Below are 17,831 nucleotides of genomic sequence, written 5' to 3' on the forward strand. Positions count from 1 at the left end.
TCCTTTTGCAATGATCTGTTTATGTGCCTGTTGTTGCACTGTCTTCTCCTCTGAGCTGGAAATTTTTTTGTTGGGGGAGATGATGTTTTCCTCATATTTGTAATCTGGCAATAACACTATCCATTACACAATACAAGAAAATATCTCCGTACTTTCCCCATAATGGGAAAAGTATGTGAACATACAGTATGTGAACTGTACCACATGGTGTTGTGCTGTGCCCCAACTGCACAACTGTATGTGGTGGCCCTGGACCTTAGTAGTTTTTTAATTACATGTATATGTTTGTCTTTTTTACATGCTAAAAATGCTTTGAGGGCCTGCTCTCCGTCTTTACAAAGAGTAAATACCCAGTACCCTCCTCCTAACCTCACATATTTTTCCCCCACTGGTCCTCAAAATAATCTTATTATTGCCATTTTACAAGTAATAAAAGTGAAGCTAAGCAGGGTTATAATGACTTGTCCAAGTCATGCATATAATTGGATATTTCTGACCCCAAATTCTCACCTCCTTACACTATACCTGAAAGCTTTCTTTAATTGTGTCTCTTCCTTTATTTAAAAGGGGATAACATGGCTCTTTCTACGGAAAGAATCCACATTTTCTTCACTTACTGTGGTTCTCCTCACCTTTGAATTGGAGATTCAATCACAAGCTTTTAAACTTGGACTACCTCTGGTAAATTAGTACTAGTATTTTTTTAAATTAAATTTTGCTTTTTGAGTTCTAAGACATAGGTAAACAATGTTAGTGTTATAGAGTTTGGTTTCTTAAATGAAAGTCATCCATTAAATAAATTGAAAAGAAACATTTCCCCAAGTTGGACAAATAGAAAGCTTTCATTATCTTGGCTTAGACACGTAGATTTTCTACCAAATTTTTACTTGGGTCTCTGGGAAAATCTAATCTGAAATCATCCTTGACATGATTTAATGAGAATGGATTGTTTTATCATTACTAATGCATTTTTGTTTGATTTTCTTATGAATATGGAAAACATTGTGGTACTAGAAATCATTAGAGGCATATAGAGAGATGCTTAGAGTTCAAAGTAAAAAATACTGATCTGCTCCCATTCTCCTCCCCTACATTTTTATCTGCTTTTAGATTCTGAGAGGTTATATCCCTCTAGGTTGTTTGGTTTTCTGGCATTTTATATTTAACACTCTGAGGGAGTTTCCTCAATGGCTAGAAAACATGATAATCCACACTTTCAGAAATCCGCAGCAGTTTCATGCCAGCTTTCTAAAATTAATAGAGCATCTCAGAATGTTTTCACCATGGATATGTCTACAAATTTGTCATTGCTGTAATTTCCTCAAAGGAATTTTATAAGAAAACCATTTTCAATAGCAGAAAACATTTTTTAATATGAAATGTTTCAGGTGTACATAAAAGTACAGAGAATAATAAAAGAAAAACTTACATATCCACTACCCAGTATGAGTAATTATATGAAAATAATCACTGAAGCCCCTTCAGGACCTTCCCCAGATCCTATTCTCCCTTCTCCAGAAGCCATTATTCTTTGAATTTGGTGTGTCTCACTTCCATGCATGTGTTTTTACTTTTATTACCTATGGACGTGTCTATAACAATAAATTCAGCATTTGATATTATTTTATATATTCTTAAATGATGTATATGGTCTCAACATTTATATACCCTTCTGCAACTTACTTGTTTTAGCTCAAAAATTTGTTTTTGAAAATTAGCCATATGATTGCACATAGCTCTAGTTCTCTCATTTTTACAGTTGTATAGAATTACATTATACGAATAGACCACAAATTTGTCCATTTCTATAGTGATGCACATATAGGTTAATTCGTCTTTTTTGCAATTACTAACAATGCCCCATTGAACATTTGCTCAAAGATATGTAGTTTCAAATGGAAAAGTGCATCGTTAGCTGCATTTACTAAGTCTTTTTTTCAATTCCTGCTACCAGTAATGCTGGCTACCTTCCCTGATTGTGTACTTCCATTGAATGTCAACCAGTTGCTTCTGGATACTTTTTTGGAAGGTTTTGATGAGAGATACACACACATATGTACACACACACACACACACACACACACACACGGGTGGGAAAAAAAACAATGAAAGTGTTTACTTAGAAATTTTTAAAGCCGGTTAGAAAATTATTTTCCAAGTTTTTAAAGCATACAGATGAAGCATTTTAATGTGAGACACACATCAAATCAGCTATAACATCTTGTAACAATGAAAACATTTCTATATTTTCATTCTTAAAATATTCTACTTATTTAAAAGAAAGTAATGCCAACTCAGCTTTAAATTTGCCAACTGCTTTACCAAACTTTTTGTATAATAAGGAGACTGTGATCATTGCTCATCTCAGTATCAAGTATTATAAAATTCTCCTTTTACTGATAATATCATTCATAAAACCTCTTAGTTGGACACATTTAAACTAAAATTTCCCACATTATGTTGGGGCTCGATCCCAGGACCTTGAGATCATGACCTGAGCCAAAAATCAAGAGTCGGATGCTTAGCCAACTGAGCCACCCATGCACCACAGTACTTTAAAATAGTTTTCAAAATAGTTTTTGCTGCAGGGGCATCTGGGTGGCTCAGCTGGTTAAGTGTCTGCCTTTGGCTCAGGTCATGGTCCTTGGGTCCTTGGATGGAGCCCTAGACAGGCTCCCTGCTCAGCGGGGAACCTGCTTCTCCCTCTGCCCCTCCCTCCTCCCACTTGTGCCCTCTCTCTATCTCTCTGTCAAATAAATAATAAAAAAAAGTTTTTGCTATACATCAGCTTCAAAACTATACTATGATAGGGACGCCTGGGTAGCGCAGTCGTTAAGCGTCTGCCTTCGGCTCAGGGCGTGATCCTGGCATTCCGGGATCGAACCCCACATCAGGCTCCTCCACTAGGAGCCTGCTTCTTCCTCTCCCTCTCCCCTGCTGTGTCCCCTCTCTCGCTGGCTGTCTCTCTGTCACATAAATAAATAAAATCTTTAAAAAAAAAAACTACTATGATAAAGAAATATTTCCATTAAAGACAAAGAAATGATTATAAAAGCAGCTCTCTTGTACTGACCACAAAACATATGGCAGGCAGTTTATGTAATTTACTTTGTAGTCAATGTATATATCTCCATTTTACTGACGAGGAAATTGAGAAATTAAGTAATTTGGCTAAGCAAACTATTAAGTGGCTGAACTGGATTTAAAACTTTGACCTGGGCCCTTACTACAGGACTATGCTGACCTTGAAACCCAGAAATAGAACCCATGATTCATTCATTCATGGATTTTGTCAAACAGGCTGGGAAGGGGGGAAATGGAAATAGATGAGGTAGGGTTGGTATGGGGGTCCAGGTCTGGTTTGTGTGCTGAGATGAAAAACTATTAAAGGGTTTTGAGCAGAGGAGTTCCATGGTCTGTGTTAGTTTAAAGAAACATTTTTGACTGCTGTGTTGAGAATAAACTAAGGGGGACCCAGGGCAAGATAAGGGACAGGAGTTTCTAGACTACTAAAATAATCCAGACAAGAAATGATGGTGGATTAAAATAGGGTCACAGTGCAGGTGGTGTTGAGATATGGTAAAATTCTTTTTTTTTTTTTTTAAGACTGATTGATTGACTGATTTTAGAAAGAGAGAGAGCACGAGCAGGAGGGGCAGAGGGAGAAGGAGAGAGAATCTCAAGCAGACTCCGTGCTGAGTGTGCAGACTGATGTGGGGCTCAACCTCATGACCCTGAGATCACTATCTGAGCTGGGACCAAGAGTCAGATGTTTAACTGACTGCATCACCCAGGTGCCTGAGATGTGGTCAAATTCTTAATATGTTTCAAAGATAGGAAATAAGAGGATTTCTGAAATATTGGTTATAAAGATACATAGATGGAATGTAAAGGAAATAAAGGAGTTGAGGAGGCCTTTCTGATCCACATTTTTAGTTTTCCACGATGGCAGTTTTCTGATCACTTATGTTCTAGGCCTGCTCTTGGAGGGTAAGCTCTGAGGTTTTTGGCCTAAGCAATGAGCAGGATAGAGTTGCCATCAACCAATATGGGGAACTCTGCTAAGGAAGCAGTTTTGGTAAAGGAGTAAGAAGATCTGTTTCAGACACGATAAAATTGAGGCATCAATTATACGGAGATGCAGAGTAGACAGTTGGACACCCAAGCCTGGAGTTCAGGGGTAAAGTACAACATATTAGCTGTATTTGAAGCCATGGGGCGGGTTGAAATTTCAGTTGTACTTAGAAGCGAATGGACAAATAGTCTTCAATAAAAATAACGTTTAATGCAAACTATTCTGGCTACCCTCATCTTTTTAAAAATAGAAGGTCAGCAACTATAGAAACTTTGAGGAATCACATGAGAAAAGTGAGCCACAGCTTCACTGTACTTCTTTCTCAGCAAAGAAGCAGTGGCTAATCCATTTATTCAAAATGGTAGAACTGTCAGGTACAGCAGGCTGACTCTGCTCAGTGAAGGACAATCTCAATTTGCTAATAAACCATGTATGTACTGAAATGAAGCCTTGTTAATAATTCATTATAAATTACTTTATGAACAAATATGTAATTCCTTTCAGGAGTTCATTTGAACTAGCTGAATGCATTATAGTGACTAATTCCACAAGCCTAATAGTTATGAAAATGTGTCAGCAAATAAGAATTTCAGTGTATCATCAATTGATATCTTTGCATTTCTCTCTGCTAAACAAAAATGGAAAGGCCTTCCTGACGCACATTTGTAGTTTTCAATGATGGTGGCAGTTTTCTGAACCCCTATGTTCTGGGCCTGCCTTGGGGGAACACGGTTTGCCCGTGAAAGGTGCTTAGGCCAGAAAAAAAGAGCTGCTTTCCAGGTGTCCATAACTTAATTCCACTTTGAAGCCATTATCATGTCTTTCTGCCTAATGCTTGGTTCATTTTACATCTCGCACCTGAATTACTACCAAGCTCACCTAATTTGTTTTTATGGGATGCTGTTGTCAAACAGACACAATATTTTACACCTAAGGAGACCAATGTTTAATCATGCCCTGAGTGGGGATTTGGAACACTGCAATCTAATAACAATGACTGTTAGGATTAGTGCCTTGAAATGCATGAAGAGGGAGGGCGCTCAGGCTCCCCCCACCCTGTCAATGCATTTCTGTAGCTGCTTTAGTGGACCCCACTGACCATCAGCATCTGCTATGGAAGCATGCTATCTGCTCTGCTCTGTCTAGAGAGTGCTATTTGGAGCAATTTGGAGCCCTTTCTCCCTTCAATCAAGTCATTTCAGACAGTCACTATGGCATGAGTTCTTTCCCACACACTGAGTGGCAGCTGGGCTGCTGGAAGCCATGGTGAAGGTTAAAACAGCTGGTTCCGGTCCTGGTTCTATCACTCAATTAGTTGGTCCAGGAAAGTCCCTTAATCTAAGTCCTCCATCTAGAATCATGTTACTAAGAAAGTAAAATAAAATAAGAAGTGTGAAAAGCCTTCTTATTTTGTGCCAGCCCCTGTGCTGATATGGTACAGGCAACCATCATCTGTGCCTGGCCTATTCTGCTGCCCTCACCCTCCACATCGCCATCTGGCTTTCTGCACCTATGAGCCAATGCACCATGTTGTCCTCCATCCTCCTGGTCTGTGCAGATGCTCTTCCCTCTGTGTGGCACACTCTTTGCTTCCTCTCCATCTCCTTAACTTCTGCTTGCTTTTATTCTTACTCCCTTGAGAAGGTTTAGTTGCCCCCTTACATGTGGCTTAAATGCTGTGTTCTGAGCATTCTTGGCATCTCCCACACCTCCTGTCATAAGCTTCCTCACAAGATATGGAAATTTCCTGTCCCTAATGGGCTGTCAGTTCATCATGGAAGTCTCCCTAACACTCCCTAATCCATCCACTGATGGATTCCCAGCATCTGGCACCTGGTTGGTACTCAATAAAAAATATTGTGGAGTGTATAAATATTGAAGCTGTACTAGAAGCAACCCTGTAGCAGACAGTTTGGGGGTATAAAAAATTGACCGAGCCCTCAGGGAGGCAGCTCATGGTCTGGTGGGCTGATTAGACTTGTATGTATAAATTATAATACAAAATAAAATGTAAGAATTATTGGATTAAAGATAAGTATATAAAGTGCTATTGTGTTAAGCTGGCTTTCCAGACTTATTAGAATTAGTTTTCTATTGAATGTATTTCATTTTATTATAATTTCTGGTGCTTTAAGTTATTTTAAATGCAAATATACTTTAAACTTCTATTGATATTTTCAGCAACTACCATGATCTGTTAAGATTAGGGAAACTCTAATCCCACAGCAGACAGGAATTGATTCTGGCTTCAAATGTGAGGTATGCTATGGGAGAAGAATTTTGGCAAGGCGATTTCTGGTTAGCCCTCCAGTCGAAGACTCCTTACATTATTTCTTTATGACAGTTTTAATCTTTAGTAGAGAACTTCATGCTTTCTAAACATGATTTAAAAGCAAAGACAGTGACAATTTCATTCTTTTCATTGCCTGAATTTTGCCTCTTACTATCTTTCCCCCAGATTATTGCTATGTTTCTCCTTTCTCTCTCCTCTGCCCATTGTCTTCCATGATCCTACACTTAAGAGCCCCAAAACACAAATCTAAACAGTCGGTTCTTTCTTTAGTTGCTTGGGATGAATGGCTAGTGGCTAAAGGGTCAAGTTCAAACTTCTAGTTCAGCATAGAAGGTCTTTCATTTCTTGCTGACTTATCTTTCCTTCCCTATTTTCCATTTTGTATTATAATTATTCACTTTTACAGTTCTCTCCCTATCTAGACTGTGAGTTCCTCAAAGGTAGGAACCCTGTGTTATTCCTCATTTTATCTATGATGACTGGCACCTAACGATTAGTCAGTAAATGTTAGATGAATTACTTTTGTGCAACTCCTCAGGAAAGCTTCTCTAAACTCTGAATTATTACTGGTGACACCAAAGTGAGAATGCTGTATGTCTTAATTAAATGTTGAAAAGTACAACTGGTGTTATTTGGTCAAAAGGAAGCTAATTTAGTAAAATTCTCAATTATTATTTTTTCTTGAGAGCCATGCCATTAACAGCCACTCATCTGGCTAAACACTCTGAACATCACATGGAAGGGTTGAGTTGTGGCTGAGCCAGTAGGACTGAGTCCAGGAGATCCCCTCATGACTTCCACAGTTAGATTCCTGATGCAACGACAGTGGTCACTGAAATTTTACGATATTGCCAGAGGAATATGTACTCGCACTAGAAAAATAACATCTGTAAAAGCTGAAGCCATGTGTCCTTCTATGGTTTAAAAGTCTTTACTATTATTCACCATGTACAGTAAAACCGATGAAGGAAAACAAAAACTATTTCAGGGATGCAAACTGGGGAGAGGCCATAGTTTCATATTACCTCATCTATCTGGGACTTGGTCAAGGAAAAGAGAGCAAGCAAATAAAAAAAATCTATGAGCTGTCAAAAAAGACATGTCACCATGCCTCCCAAAAGAAGGGAGGGAGGTACTTCCAAATAGCACTGAGCCTAAGGAGCCACCTGTGTGTAAGAGATACTTATTCACCTGTCCCCAGATTTTGATAAATGTCAGGAAGAAACACTTTACCTCCAGTACCCCTCCGTGTTTCCACGGTGTAATAGAATAGTCTATTCCTCAAGAAGGAAAAGCATGGGGGATCCCTTGCAGTGTCTTCCCGGGGTAGAAGTCACAACTTATCCGATTAGTGAGTTTGAAGAAGGAAATGGCCGAGTCCCACTTAGCCCCTTTCAGAATGTCTTTCCTCGTAGTCAGTATATCTGCTTGTGTTTCCTCCCTCCTACCTATAAGCCTGCAGGGGCCAGTCCGCCCCTGTGTAGGTGAGGCTGTGGTTATCCAATGCACCTGTACCTGGGCAAGTCATTTTGTCTAATTAAGAGGTAAATGTTAGGCCCTGTGGTCACACATGTAAGATGCATGCATCTACCCAGACCTTGTCAGTAATAAAACTGATTTTGATCATTTTGTGTCTGCTCTCTATGGCTCAGTTGGTTAAAAATTTGAGAGGAGAATAGGGGATGTCACTTACTGTCTTTCATCCCACCCCTACTTCCAACACTACAATCACCTATTAAGCCCACCTATATGTAAACAACATGACAGACACCCATTCTTCACACACCCTCAACACACACACACACACACACACACACACACACACACACACTAAAACATTATAAACCTATAGTCTTCATCTCATCTGTTCCCCCTCTCCCCAGAAGTAACCAGTATCACTAGGTTGATGCATCTCCAAGTAATGCAAGTTTGAGACTAGGTTAGTGGTTGGCTAGATTTCTTTCTCCCTTTTGTAATTACATTTTAACACCATTATTAACCATATTTTCTCAAATTCACATCCACTGACTTTCTACAAACCGAAATTTTTCTTTACCAAGTTTGTTAGTGAAAATGACTCATGGAAGGGACAGTGACCTGACTTATAGGTAATGATGGACTGCTGAAGTTTGAAAAGAATTAGTTATCAGGAGAACTGAGTCAAAACTTACTGTGTGACAATGAACAGATCAGACTCATTCAGTTTCCTGATTTATAAAGGAGAAGCCTCTATCCATTATACCGGCTTATAGGATTTGTGTGAGAAACAAATAATCATGTGTATAAAATGCTTTTTTAAAAAAAGATTTTATTTATTCATTTAGACAGAGAAAGAGAGCACACATGAATGGGGGGAGGGGCAGAGGGAGGAGAGAGAGACTCACAGGCAGGCTCCATGCTCAGCACAGAGCCAGACCCAGGGCTTGATCTAACAACCCTGAGATCAGGACCTGAGCCTAAACCAAGAGTCAGACACCTAACCAACTGAGCCACCCAGGTGCCCCTGAAATGCCTTAAAAAACATAAAGTGCCACACTGATAAGTCTAGTTTTTCAAATGAATTAATATATCAACTAGGAAAAAAAAAAGCATGTAATATACTACTCGTGTTATAGATGTGAACATTAAATTTTAGAATTGCTATATGTGAAATTGAATAAATAGCATAACTCTAGTAAAAAAATGAAAGTATTACTTTGCTATGCCATATTGTTTACTGGTAAAAACCTGCAAAACCTGGTCAGAAGTATATGGTATTTGTATATACTGTGACTACACCACATAAGTAATTGATACATAAATAGAAGTCCATAGTCTTGCGCTATATCTCTGATGCTGACACACTGTTACCCTTATTATGAGTTACTGATTTGAAAAATAAACAAAGAACACAGCTTTCCCCCCAAAGTATAAAAAGTTACTTTGGGGGCACCTGGGTGGCTCAGTCAGTTAAGCATCTGCCTTTAGCTCAGGTTGTGATCCTGGGGATTGAGTCCCATGTCAGGCTCCCTGCTCAGGTGGGAGTCTGCTTCTCCCTCTCATCTCTCTCCCTCTGCCCCTTCTCATGCTCTCTCTCTCTCTAAAATAAATAAATAAAATATTTAAAACAAAACAAAATAAAACAAAACAAAAGTTACTTTGTCCTGGCCCCAGATTGCTGAGATTTTCCAGGAAACTACCGAATTTATAGAATCTGCTTTTCTGAAAAATTCCACACACTACAATAAATAACTGCTTGTATAAGTATATCTCTACCAGGAGCGTCACTACTAACTAACTGATTAAAAAAAACATTAGAAAAATAAAGTCCTAATTTGTGATTGGAACCTGAGATAGCCTACAGAAGTAGCCCAGCTTTGAATTTGTAAATAAACAATTCAACATACGAATATATGATAAAATTATGAAAAATGCGATTTAGGGGAATCCAAATAACATTTTGCTTTTTAGGTAAATATTCTACTGCTAAAAAGGTACCAAGAGTTTTCAACATATTAGCCGACACTGGGGTCAATAACACTTTTAGTCTTTTTTTCTTTACGGCATGAAATAACCATGCTTGTTTTCAAGATAACAAGAACACTCTGATACAGTCAGTAAGCTAACTACTTAAGAAATGTCAACAATATAGATCTTAATACAAGTGGGCACTGGAAAGAACAGTTTGAAATGCTCTGGCACATATCTGAGGTCCTTGAGTATTCTGGGGGTAAGGGAGGGGTGGAGGGTGGGAAAAAGCTTTTTCCCCTGGAACAAAAACGTAATCTGAGAGTAACATTTTATGTATATCCTTTGTTACTTTGAAATCAGAGCATCCGAATTTAAGGGCCGTGTGATGTGATGGAAATAGCCCCAGACGAGAAGTTTCAAGATTTCAGTTCTACTTTTGACTCTTCCATTAACTATTTGACTCCTGGCAAGTCAATTTCTTTCTCTGGGAATCGCTTTTTTTAAACCTATAAAATGAGGTGATAAGCTAAATGAAGACTGATAAGCATGTGATTGACCAGGTGAGTGAATCTGTGGCTTATTACATTGAAGTCTCAAAATGAGAAACCTGAGTACAGAACAAATCTAAGCTCCTTACCTTCCCTAGGCCTCAATTTTCTCATTTGTAAAATGGATGTAGTGACACCTCATTGGATTGTTGTGGTGGTTAAGTAATATCGGGCAGGTAAAACCCTAGCATTATGCTTTCCACATGCTACATATTAGAAATTGATAGCTATGATTCTTACTATGTGCTAGATGTTCTGAATACTTAATCCCGGTGGTTCACAAACTTTAGCATGATACATCAAAGTCACTGGAGGTGGGGCTAGGTAATTTGCATTTCTAACAATTTCTAGGTGGTGCTGATGCTGCTGGTCCAAGACCACATTTTGAGAACCACTGCATCATTTCATTTAATCCTCACCAAATCCCCCTGTTATACGTAATTTACTTCAACAGAGAGGTTAAGTAACTCATCCCAGGTGCAACAGCTGTTGAGCATTTTCACTTATGATTGAAAATTCTTTAAACATAACTTTTTAAAATGGCTGAATGAGATTCTACTATTAGTATTTTTATTTTCTAAGAATTTTTAAAGTGTATTTATTTAAGTTATCTCTACATCCAACATGAGGCTTGAACTCATGACACTGAGATCAAGAGTTGGATGTTCTTCTGACTGAGTTAGCCAGGTGCCCTTATTTTCTAAGAATTTTTAAAAAACAGTTTAATGCTTTGAAATTAGGAAGGGATAAATGTCAAGGGAATATGTAGGTTGCCAGACAGGAGTATATTGTAAGATAGTTGTCATTACCTGAGACTATGTGATCCTACCTAAGAACAGAAACTATCTGTCCGCTTGAGTAACATCTCAGTCAACTCAACTTGGCAACACCAAATACATTTGAATTTCTTTTTAGGTTTTATTTAAATTCAAGTTAGTTAACATATGGTGTATTATTAGTTTCAGGGATAGAATTTGGTGATTCATCAGTTGCATATAACACCCAGCGCTCATTATATCACATGCCCTCCTTAATGTCCATCACCCAGTTACCCCATCCCCCCCACCCACCTCCAACAACCCTTAGTTTCCTAGAATTCAGAGTCTCTTATGGTTTGCTTTCCTCTTGTTTTTATCTTACTTTATTTTTCGCCCCTTCCCCTATGTTCATCTGTTTTGTTTCTTAAATTCCACATATGAATGAAATCATATGGTATGTGTCTTCTCCGACTTATTTTGCTTAACATAATACACTCTAGTTCCATCCACATCGCTGCAAACTTGTGCAGCCACTCTGGAAAACAGTATGAAGTTTCCTCAAAAAGTTAAAAATAGTACTACCCTATGACCCAGCAATTGCACTACTAGGTATTTATCTAAAGGATATGAAAATAGTGATCCGAAGGGACACATACACCCCAATATTTATAGCAGCAATGTCCATGATAGCCAAAATATGGAAAGAGCCCAGATGTCCATCGACTGATGAATAGATAAAGAAGATGTGGTATATACATACAATGGAACATTACTCAGCCATTAAAAATAATGAAATCTTGCCATTTGCAAATACATTTGAATTTTAACTTACATATGGATTCCTAATAATTTCCTAATGACTTCAAAAATACCACAATATGATGAGGCTTTTGAAAGGAAAAGTTATTGTGTATGCATAAGAAAGCCTGCCTTACACTAAATAATGGAATTAAAAGCAGTAGAAATTGCCAAATTCTTTAGAGTAGATGTGCCTGATTTATGCATTGTGATGGTCTATCATCAGGCACTGAACATCTCTGTCAAAAACTTCCAAATTGCTTTGAAGAGAAGCTATTGAATATATGGTATGAGTAATTCAGGAGAGGAAAGAAGAACTACAACTTCAACCAAAGAGGAAATGAAGTCAGAACTCAGATAATTTTTTAAGATACCTAGAAATTAAATGGTCAATCACAATGCTGTCAACAGGGTGGGGCAGAACTCAGAGCCTGAATTAGATAAGCCAGACGTCTCTCCACAAGCTGCCCAGCGTCACAGAACTCAGATGAAACTTCATCCTAGGAGAGTGGATCAAGAAGACTCCAACCTCAACTGTAAGAGTGTGGAATTGTACAGATAAATTGCAAGGTTGATTAATCAAAAATATTTGGTAAGTATATAATTTACTGTGCCTTTTCCACCCAAACAAATCTGTGAAGTTGTTCCTTGCAATCAAAGACATCTAAAAAGCAAAGAAATATGGCATATATTTGCACCATAATTTATTTGGTCATAGTTTCCAACTGTTGCTATTGCAAAGAGAACTGCTATGAGCACATTGGTCCCTCAGAATTTTTCTGTAACTGATTATTTCCTTAGGCACAGTGTGACTTAGTCTTGAGGAAAGGCTATTTTGAAAATATGTAGGTGGGAACAGAGGATTTTCCCCAAGGTTGAAAATGGACACTCCTGAATTTCTACATAAAGAATCCACCACATTGTACACTCTTCTTCCATCCAGCTCTGTGGGTTATTGCTTTAGAAAGGAGAAACCAGAGACCAATTCTACTTCCTTTTTCTCTGACATTTATAGAGGTAAACTGATTAGATTATTTTTAGTTAATCTTCCTAACCTTTTCTTTCTTTTGCAAACTGAAGCAATCTTCTCTCATACCATAAGGAATTATTGGTTATTCTTCTTTTGCATCTTTTTCATATTCATGGATAGAATTGCTGCCCTTTGAATAAGACAATTATTCCCTAAAAGATAGAAATGAGTTTACTTCCCCTATGGTTCTGAAGTAATCATATAAACAAAATTTTAGAATGCAAGTGAGAATAGCAAAATAGGAAGAACTGTTGGCAGAGCTAATTGGCTGATCTTCTTATGAAGATCTAATTTGGGATGTCAATTGAATTTTTGGAAATCATTGCTTATTTCCTTTGAGAATTATTTATTGCTCTCTGTAATTTGAATGTATAATACATAGTTTGTTCACTTTTGTATTATAGCTTGATTGAGAAAAACTATTTCTATCAGGGAGAGATAAAAAAATATTTTTGAATCAGTTTTCTACACTTCCAGTACTGGTTTAGAGAAAACCCACAGATGTAAAACGAGCACATAATGAATTGTTAAATTTACCATGGTTTCATTATTTCCTGACATTGGAGAGACAGCAGTGACATAGTGGGAAGAGTACTTAGAGATACAAGTTTTGTTCTGGGTTTTGCCACTTGCTAGTTGACATCTTGGGAAACTCAACTAATCTCTCCGATCCTCAATTTTAAACACATAAAACAGTGTAATTGATAATAGTGTTTTCTTCCTCCTTCCTTCTTTTTCTGTCTCTTCCTCCTTCCTTCCACGCCCCCCACCCTTTTATTGGTCTTTGTCTTCCTCTTCATCTTTTAGGATACAGTACACTGACTTAGAAATTAGACATTGTTTGGCATCTTAATTCTGTTATGTGATCACACTGGCAGTTTGCCTAAACCCACTGGGCCTCAGTTTCCTCTGCTGTAACATGGTAATAATATTTACTTGAAGGGTGATATTGAAGATTAAGTGAGATAGTCTATGTAAGCAGCTAGTATGACAGGCACATATTAGGCCCTCAATACAGGATAACTGTTACCTTATAATGTGGCTGTGAAGGACATGTGATAGAACTTTTACAAAAGCCCTTTCTCCATATAAAGAGTTGTATAAACTTGAAATGTGGAAGTTTTCCTGTTATCTTAGAGATGAAAACCTCAAGATTAATTCCCCTCACTCCTCCCTATGACACCCAAACCTTCCTCCTGTGGAGTTTGCAGTGTAAATTTCAGAGTTCATTTCCTCCCCATATACAATCTTCTATATCCACAAGTCTGGCAGACATTAATAGAATATCAATTAATTCTTACAGTCATTGTTTCCAGTGTTTATATGTTCGTGTGTATGCACTTTTACATTTATCTTAGCACTAACAAGTTTAGGTACGTAACAAATATTGGTTGGATAAATGACTGAATGAAGTAGAATGAAATGGGTACACGTGTGCGTGTGTGTGTGTGTGTATGTGTGTGTGTGCGTGCTCATGTATGTGCGCTGCTTGGTAAAACATGTAGCTGTAAGAACTCATTTAATTACTCTTACTTCTGTTTTATCTTCCTGATATTTCTCTCTTGTACATCAACTTGTGGTATTCACAAATGCTGGTTATTTTTTGAAACTAAAAATTGTGCATGCTATTTTATTTTTAAATCTGAAGAAGGTAAAATCCAAGACATTTTAAAAACTTACCCAACAAATGCATGAAAGCATTCTCATTGTGAAAGAATCAAATTATTAAAAAATTATCCCAGCAAAATGCTAAAGGCCCTCTTCATACTCAATCTCCCCACCCCCACTGTGCTCCCCAGAAGTAGCTAGAGTTGACAATCTGGTGTACATCCTTCCAATCTCCTTCCTCCAAAATTATAAACATATATTAACATATATAAATATATAGATTTTTCATATAAAGGTGACCATACCATATGCGTTGTTCTACTACGACCCTGTTTATCAACATGTTTTGGTATTCTTTCTACTACCTCTGTACACACTGGCCATCTCCTTTTTTTTTTTAAGATTTTATTTATTTATTTATTTATTTATTTATTTATTTATTTATGAGAGATTGAGAGAGAGAGAGAAAGGACACAAGCAAGCCGGGGAAGGAGAAGAGGGGGGAAAGAGAGGGAGAGGGAAAGAGAATCCCAGGCAGACCTTGTGCTGAGCACAGGGCCCCACATGGGCCTCAATCCCATGACCCTGAGACCATGACCTGAGCCGAAATCAAGAGTCAGATGCCCAACTGACTGAGCCACCCAGGTGCCCTATTGACCATTTTTTAAAATGGGTATAGATTAATCTAAAGTATAGTTGTCTTATAGTTTATTTGACCACTTTGCTTGGAATAACATTTGGATTTTTTCCCTAAATTTTGCCTGTCATAAGCCATACTGCAAAACTAAACATTCACTATTATACATATGTGCAAGCATTTCAGTAGGACACATCCTTGACATTGGTCAAAGAGTATACATGCTTAGAATGTTGATATATGCCACTACATTGCTTTCCCCCAAAGCTTAGTCAATTATTAATATTCTCACCAATAATTTTCAGGCTCCCAGAGCAAGGCATTTCCACTCTAAAGAGGAAGATGGTTAATTATCTCCTCATCAAAAATTGTGACCAGACAAATTCAGTGATTGTGTATATACGTGTGTATGTAATGTTAGGTCTTAGCACAGGATATTGGCCCCTTTCTACCAGACTAATATTAAAAGTCTCCTTACATAAATAAATGTTTCTGAATCAGTGGTTATATCTAGTAGGAACACAAATTCATAGAGACAGAGGGAGTGGACATGGACAAACACTATTCATCAAGATACGAATATCAGCACCTCATTCTTAAACAAAATTTTAAAGGAATATACTCTAAAAGTATTGCATGATTAAAATAAAGGATGGAAAGGACTTTCATATTGTTTAAGCAAAATGTAAATTTAATCAGTGCTATGGCTTGCATTCTATCACTGCATACAGAGGAGCAAGAGCAATTAAAACATTACATTAGCTCAACACTTATGAATTTGGGCAATAAGCATGTACTAAAAAAAAGACCCTAGAGAAACATGAAAGCTTAGAATTATCTTTTTATTCAACATGTGCTCTGTTATCTTGGGAACTCCAGAATCAGTAGCAAAACCCTCACAGCTAGGCTAACTACTTTAATAAGACCTGCTTTATTTAAAAATAAATCCAGAGCAGATGCCAGAACTGGACCTGGTGACAAATATTTATCCTTTTCACGGTGTTTTTTTTCCCTGTGGCACTGCACTGTTGGTTCCTGATTTCCATTTTGATGGTACCAAGGAGCAGCATAATTCTTGCCAAATGCATGCACATAGAATGCCTATTTTCTACGGCGCTGCTCTGGCCTTCTTTCTGTGCCTTCTCCCCAAATATCGAGTTCCCTAATAGCTGCCAGTCCTTGCCCCTAGAGAGCCATCTGCCCCGTCAGTTCTGCCCTTCTCAGATGCTCTCCTTCATCCCCACGTCCCATCCTCTCCGCTAATTTGAGCCAACATTCACTGATGCCTACTCTGTTGCCCAGCTGCTCACATCATGCCAGGTCCTTGGATACAGAAAGAAAATCTAATTCTCACTCTCAGGAAAATTTCAACTTAGTGGAATTTTCTAGAGTTAATCTGATAAACTTATCTAAGATCAAGTGTTAGAAAAGATAAAGTCTAATCAATAAGTCACATCCTATATAGCATTCATAATTTAACAAGGACCTTATGAGGCTAAGTAATTGAAAAACTTTAGCCACTAGGTCAAGGTCAGTGGATCACCCTTTATATTTTCCCTTGTGTGGAGGGCCACTTTCAAACCAAGAAGGTGGCTGTACCTCCCTTTGAGATCCCCTCTAGCAAACAAGAAGAGACACTTTTCTTAGGTGGGCTTATATCACACAGACCTGCTACATATGTTAACATTTATTTTTTGTATTTATGGCACCAATCTCAGTTTTATGTACTTGATTTATCATCCCCTCTCAGACAGAGAATTCACAGCAATACCTATGGCCTGCGTGAGTAAGGCCAAGCTTATCTGAATAGGATTTATATTTCAGTCAAGTGCTCCCCTTTCCACACGGAAGAAAGCAGCTCCAACCGTGAAATGCAGGGCTACTGATGGTTCCCTGCATGCCCTCTGCCTGGCAGGATTTCCATGAACTGCAATAGAGAGCCCAGGGGGGTCCAGGACAGTGTGGAGAACGTCCTCAAATCACCTTGGGAGACAGACCTCCAGCCACAGGCATGAAGCGGCTGACAGAAATGTGTCAGTCTGGACACTTGACGCAGTTGCAAACCTCAGAAAAACAAAATGATCAAACCAAACCAAACCAAAACAATCAGCAGAGATGTGAACGGCTTCTCTCAGATGTACACTTGCATCTGAATATTCCCATTTCCCGTGAGTAAAGCGAGAAAACAAACAGTACCTTATTCCATGTGTAACAATGCTACACTATACACTTAAAAATTTGTTAAGAGGTAGCTCTCATGTTGTCTGTTCCTAACACACACACACACACACACACACACACACACACACACACACACACACACACACAGAAGACAGTCTGAACCTTATAATTACAAGAATTTTCCTTGCAGAATCATCTTCCGAAGCAACCTGGATAGACCTCTGCTCTGCAGGCAGTGCTCCCGCTCATTCTCACTGGCACGCCATCCGGAGTCCACACCGCTGTGGCAGACAACATCAGCCAAACAATGTCTACTCTCCCCTCTTCCTTACTACTAGAATCCCAATTTCATCTGGGACAATAATATGTCCGCTTACACATTTCCTCCAGACTCCCTTGCAGCTAGGGGTGGTTCTGTGACCCAGCTCCAGCCTGTGAAACACGATTAGAAGT

Source organism: Ursus arctos, unplaced genomic scaffold (genome assembly GCF_023065955.2).
Source record: "Ursus arctos isolate Adak ecotype North America unplaced genomic scaffold, UrsArc2.0 scaffold_20, whole genome shotgun sequence".
In the NCBI taxonomy this organism is placed as follows: Eukaryota; Metazoa; Chordata; class Mammalia; order Carnivora; family Ursidae; genus Ursus; species Ursus arctos.